Genomic DNA, 5,258 nt, shown 5'->3' on the forward strand with positions numbered 1-5,258 from the left:
TGGTGGTGGTCTTGTCAGAATGTGTTATATTATGCAGATGAAAATCTATTTAAACAGATTTGATGTAGATATTTTCAAAGATGGAAGAATTGTCCCTGTCAACTATTTTAGTTGATTCATATCTTCAGTAATTGTCATCATTGCAAAGTTTTCAGTCCCCATATGGATTGCTGGATATAAAATGTCATGCCCTGTCTTTGTCCCCTCCCTTTGTAGCCTTTGTTACCTTAAGGACTCTAGTTTTCCATTTATATATTTAAGTACCAACCTTACCAGCTTAAAAATGTAAGCTTTTAACACTGCTCTCTCTGTTCCGTATCCTTCTGATGAAAAGTGGAGTTGGGTTGCGGCAGAGGAAAGAAATCCAGAAGGGGAATATTGGAGTAATGACTGCAGTGGGAGAAGAGGGAACCTATCTCCCGGGCCACAGGTGTTGGCGCCCTGGACCACAGGGCTGGCACCTTCTCTGGGTAGCTGCAGCCTGGGACCTCGGGGTGGGTGGCTTGCCTGTCTCCTGGGCCGCAGCCAGCCGCAGGCGCTGGTGCCTGGACTGCAGGTGGGCGGCTTCTCCGTGTCCCCTTGGGATGCATTGTGGGCGGCTTCTCCAGCTGGCTGCGGCCTGGGATTATGGGGCAGGCGGCTTCTTCGTCTCCCAGGCCGCAGCCAGCCTCAGGCGCTGGGCCCAGGTTCTCTGTCTCCCCTGGGATGCAGTGTGGTGTGGGCAGCTTCTCTGGCTGGCTGCGGCCTGAGATCACAGGCAGGTGGCTTCTCCGGCTGGCTGCGGCCTGGGATTATGGGGTAGGTGGCTTCTTTATCTCCCGGGCCGAAGCCAGCCTCAGGCGCTGGAGCCAGACTTCTCTGTCTCCCCTGACTTCTGCGTCTCCAACAGGCCTGGAGCAGCCAGAGCCAGGATACTTGCATGGTAGCCGTGGCTGCAATGCAAGTATCCCGGCTCTGGCCTCCGCCATCTTTGTTGGATTAATTTGCATATCACTCCTGATTGGCTGGTGGGCATGGCTTATGGGCATCTCAAAGGGATGGTTAATTTGCATGTTTCTCTTTTATTAGTGTCGATGTAATGTCAATTAAAGTGTATTAATAATTGTGTGCTGAAACTGTATTAGTTTGCTAGGGCTGTCATAACAAAATACCACAGACTAGGTAGCTTAAATGACAGTAATTTATTTTTTTCACAGTTCTGGTGGCTGAAAGTTCAAGATCAAAGTATTGGCAGGTTTGGATTCTCCTGGGACTTCATATTAGAGGATGATGTTATAAAAATAGATTACTAACCATGAATGATTTATAATAGGAAAGATGTCTGTCTGTTTATATGTAGGTAATGGAATACTCAATAATTATTATTATACTAATAAAACTTGCCAACACCTAATGGCTGCTTCCATATGTTAAACTTATTTATCTCTCACACTAATCCCATGAGGAAATTGAGGTACTTGCCTAGAGTCAATCAGCTACAATCATAAATCAAGCACAAAAATGGTCATAACTGATTTCCATAGTTAAAAATATATAAGTCATTTCTCTACCCTTATCTGACTTCATTTGCTACTTCTTGAAATACTTCTCTTTTAAAAAAAAAAAATTTATTGATTTTTTACAGAGAGGAAGGGAGAAGGGATAGAGAGCTAGAAACATCAATGAGAGAGAAACATCAATCAGCTGCCTACTGCACACTCCCCACTGGGGATGTGCCCGCAACCAAGGTACATGCCCTTGACCGCAATCGAACCTGGGACCCTTGAGTCCATAGGCTGACGCTCTATCCACTGAGCCAAACCGGTAGGGCTGAGATACTTCTCTTTTGTGACTCTTCATTTGTCTGGTGGTTTTCCTTTGCTTAGAAATGTCATCTACCAGTAAGCAGGCTGTTTATCCTCTTCTTCAGTTTTTTCATTTGAAAATGGTGATAGTAGTGCTTACCTTCCAAAGTTGTTCTGAGATTTAATGACTTTAATGAATACTTTGGCACAGAAGTATTCTAAGGGTTAACCATTACTACTACTACTACCACCACCACTGTTACTACAAGTGCTTTTAAGTCATTAGCTGCACTGTTTTTTACTCCCCTTTCTTTCTCACCTGGACCACTACACATTGGTAACGCATAGGGCTTGGTCATAGTTCTTTTTCTCTATCTGCAGTCTCTTCATATGTGAGTTCATCTAGTCTGGTTGCTTAAAATGCCAACCATATGTGGATGATTACCAGATGTGCATTATCTCTAGTCTTTTCCTCATTTGTTTTTCAGTCTGTATACATCCAATTATTTACATGATACTTCCATTTGCATATTCTATAGGAATTTTAGACTTAATATGACTAAAGGCATTTGAAGTCTTATTCCTCTTTCCCATATTAGTAAATAGAACCAGTATTTACCCAGTTGCTTTCAAATAAACCTACGTGTTGTGTTTTTTCCCACATCTAATTCAAATTGGCTCTATGGAATAAATTTACTCTAGTATTTCAGTGAGTTCAGAATACACATCCAATCTGTCCACTTTCAGTCTCCACTGCTACTGCTCTGTCAAACAACCATTGTCTTTGCTGTACTACTACAGGCACCTCCTAATTGATCTTCTTGCTTCTACTCCTCCCTTCCTCCCTCCATCCCTCCCTCTAATCCATTCTCTTTCAATCAACTGGAGTAATCTTTTAAAAATATAAATTAGGTTATATTATAATATAACCTATATATTATGATATAATATAACCTATATAATAATATAACCCAGTATTATTCCCAGTATCAAAACAAAATACCCAGAGGCTTTCTATTACATTTTACAAGGTACTACACAGTCCAAACCTTTCCTACTTCTCATCTTTTTCCATATTCTTCTTTGAAAACCTTGCTTCAGACACACTAACCTCTTTTCTCTTTCTCAACATGCTAAATTCGTTTCTGATTTTGATATTTTGTACTACCTATTCTTCTTACCTTGAAGTATATCACCCATATATTAGTAGTTTGCTACTTTGTGTCCTTTAGGTTTCTGACCGTCTCCCAGAGGCCTCACTGACTGTGGCGATAACTAAAATAAGCACACCTCAGTCCTCTGTTATAATCATAGACAAGCTACTGCCCACAGGCCAAATCCGGCAGGTAACTTGTTTTGTAGTGTCTGAGAGCTAAAAATGGTTTTTAGATTTTTTTAAACATTTGAAAAGAGTGAATATGTGACTTAGGTTTTATGTGACCCACAAAGCCTAAAATATTTACTGTCTGACCCTTTACAGAAAGAGAACTTACGGATATTCAGAATTACTTTGTGCATTTGTATCCTTGGTATTTTTTTTTGTTCTCAGAATGCTTAATTGTTGAAGAGTTTTGACATGTTGGTTAAGATCTCTGCAATAAAGAAATTGAGCAACTATCTATATCTATCTATCTATCTATCTATCTATCTAAAGGCTAAGTGTCTCTCCTCCCCTCCAACCGGTAGCTATGATGTGCACTGATGACCCGGGGGCAGATGCAGGAGCTGCCATGATGCACATTGGCCATTTAAAAATAAATGGCACCACAGACCTGGCACCGACAAACCAACACTCGGCTTTCCCTAAGTGGGACAAAGGCCCCACTAGCACCCCGGAGTGACACCCCACCAAATTGCAGCCAACGCTGTCCCATTTTGCTGTGGGACAAAATGTAGCCCACAGCCCAGCCCAGCCCGGAAATGGTGGCTGTGGGCGCCGGGTAATGATGTCACATAGCAACGCCCAGCTTCCTCTCCCTAGTGACTAGCTTCCTTGGAGTTTCTTCAGCCCATGAACCCGACTTGCTTTATAGCCAGGTACAAACATTTTATAGTTTAACCAAGTGTTTGGGAAGCATTTTCCCGTGCCTCATCTCATTTGATCCTCATAGAAATCCTGGAGTAGGTAGATAGGAGACTCATTAGAATCCTACTTTCATTTCATTAGCCAGAAAACAGAGATTTAGAAAGTTTAGAAACTTGACCCAACTGAAAAGCAGTAAGAAATAGTGGACCTTGAAAATGACTTCAGGTTTTCTTACTGTGCAGAATATAGTCAAACACTTTTCTGCATGATCTATAATAATAATCTGCTTTGTGTTGATATTTACTGCTGTGTTGCTGACAATTACCTGAAAGAGAAGTTGGGGTGCTTCACTGGGCTGGAAAAAGTTTAAGTCAGAAAGCAGGTCTAATTAATAAGTTTATCTATATATATAAAACGCTAAGTTGACTCACGAATGCATGATACATACAAAGCTCTCACTGACGCCAATCGCACGCGTGTGTTTCGATCTGTCATTGTCAATCGTGAATTTGGTTGACACTTCTATTATAGAGAAAGGGCGAATAGCGATATTGAAATATTTCTTCTAATTAATTTCCTTTCAGTGTGCATGAATCTATGCACTGGGACACCAGTAGTTAATAAAGGGACTATTAGAATCATTGTTCAAAGAGTAGAAAGGCAGAACAGATAAAAATGTTGTAGGTACAAAGACTGAAGAGTCTGTGGGACTTCTTCCAAAGTAGACAAGAAAAGGTGGTTTGTTCAAAGGATCTACTGCTCATATGACTCTGAAAGCCCCTTCAAAATCATTCATATGGAGGATTGAAATCTGAGTTTAAAGTATATCTGTGAAACTATTCAGATAATTAAGAGTATGTACATCTGAAAAGTGACTAAGTACCTGAAACCTGTCATATTATGGAGGCATGTGTTCCCTAGGCAAAGTAGTAGAGTGAAAGATATTCCTTGGCCATGCTTCTAAATAAGTGCTGAGCTATTGTTACACAAGCTTAAGAATATGGAAAGTGATGCTGAGTCTCACAGCATTTTGATGTGCACTTTATAGCCATACAGTGTCTATTTCATTTCCAAGACACCCAAAATATGAAAACATTTGTGAAGTTCATAAATAGATCAACTCATAGATGAACTCCCCTAGTTTCTTATTCTTATTGAAAATCAAAGGAAGAGAGGTGCTCAATGAAGGGTATCTTGAACAAAACTAAAGGAATACAAATTTATAAATATGTAAATTAAGAAAAAGAAGAAGTCTCTTTTGTTTTACTTTGCTCCCATATTTACTGCTGGTTATAGCATATGTCTCTACTGCCTATTACTTTACTTTCCTACTTCACCAACCTAATAGGTGGTTCACCACAAGTTATATAATTGCTTATGAGTCTCTTTTATATTATTGACTAGAGGCCCGGTGCACAAAAATTTGTGCACTGGGGGGGGCGGGGAAG

General features: G+C 40.6%; 1 protein-coding gene across 8 annotated transcripts in view; it reads left to right on the forward strand.

Moving 5' to 3' along the window:
* Window positions 1-5,258, forward strand: part of MYO9A (myosin IXA) — a 423,504-nt gene that overhangs the window by 48,682 nt on the left and 369,564 nt on the right. The window contains exon 1 of one of the 8 annotated variants that reach the window (XM_014530414.1): window positions 292-430. The exons of the other annotated variants lie outside the window; for them this stretch is intronic. The gene's annotated coding sequence lies outside the window, so the exon portion shown is untranslated. Of the gene's footprint in view, window positions 1-291; window positions 431-5,258 lie in introns of those variants that run through there. 8 annotated transcript variants of the gene reach the window in all.

This window comes from Myotis brandtii, unplaced genomic scaffold (assembly GCF_000412655.1).
Source record: "Myotis brandtii unplaced genomic scaffold, ASM41265v1 scaffold74, whole genome shotgun sequence".
In the NCBI taxonomy this organism is placed as follows: Eukaryota; Metazoa; Chordata; class Mammalia; order Chiroptera; family Vespertilionidae; genus Myotis; species Myotis brandtii.